This window comes from Lontra canadensis, unplaced genomic scaffold, assembly GCF_010015895.1.
Source record: "Lontra canadensis isolate GAN:19392208 unplaced genomic scaffold, GSC_riverotter_1.0 scaffold4, whole genome shotgun sequence".
Taxonomy (NCBI): Eukaryota; Metazoa; Chordata; class Mammalia; order Carnivora; family Mustelidae; genus Lontra; species Lontra canadensis.
In genome coordinates, this window is record NW_022630998.1 from 3,659,320 (window position 1) to 3,660,583 (window position 1,264).

Below are 1,264 nucleotides of genomic sequence, written 5' to 3' on the forward strand. Positions count from 1 at the left end.
CGATCGAGAATCACTGGAACACAATGCCCAGTGTTTCACTTCCTCAGTGAAGGGAGATGCCTAAGAGCCCAGCATTGAAATTTAGCCCATTTTAATATTTGCTAATATTGTAAAAATCAGTTAAATATTCATATATCAGTTTAACCAAGCAGACTTGTTCCTTAACAAGAGATCCTAGGTAAACCAAACTTCACGAGGGAAGGTATAAAGTTATTGTGAAACTTATTTTCTTGCGCATTGTTTGGAAATGCTTCAGTTTTAGAAAACCAAAGGGGGGAAAATAGACAAAAACCAGAGTACAGTGAACTTTTCATTTGCAAGTTGCATATCTTTAAGGAATTCAAGTCATTTCCTAGGATTAAATTTATGAGTTAAAAATGAGAAATAGGATTCCGTTTGTTCCTTATTTTCCAGTGATGTGTCTGAAGTGGGGTTTATCCTGAAATAAGAGTTACGAATGTTGTTTCTTCAGGTCACATACTGATGAAGGATAGTTAGAAGGTAGGTCAAGCCCGCCAGCCCCCTTTTTCTCCGCACCCCTCAAGAGGAAACCATCCTCAAAAAGACTTGAACACTACTTTGGAAAGTGCCCTCCACCCTTTCCCGTGTGATAGATGACAAAAGCCTGATTGGATGACATGCCCATGGAGGGTTAATCAGATTAAAACAGCCTGCCAACAAGCCCAGAAAACCCCCTAGACTTAGAAACTCCAGGGGTGGGGCGTCTGGGTGGCTCAGTACGTTAAGCCTCTGCCTTCAGCTCAGGTCATGATCCCAGGGTCCTGGAATCAAGCCCCACATCAAGCTCTCTGCTCAGCGGGGAGCCTGCTTCCTCCTCTCTCTCTGCCTGCCTCTCTGCCTACTTGTGATCTCTGCCTGTCAAATAAATAAAGTCTTTTTTTTTTTTTAATAAATAAAGTCTTTAAAAAAAAAAAAAAAGTAAATCCAGGGCCAATCCTCTAGAGTCCTCTCCCTCTTTGGGAGCTTTGTACTATCATATCACTCAGTAAAATGTTGCTTTGCTGCCCACAACTCGCCTGGTCTACCTCTTCATTCTTTGAAGTGGTGTGACCAAGAACAGTGGGCACCAAAGGAAAAAAAATCCTGTAACAGTATCTTCTATCACTTTTACCTAAAATCAGATAATCAAAATTCCAAATGGTTTTTCTAATTGAAGAAATCAATTAAAATGATACCTTGGAATTTTCAATAGTAATCACTCCATCTTTAATTTAAAAAAATTAACTTTGTTTCTCACACACAA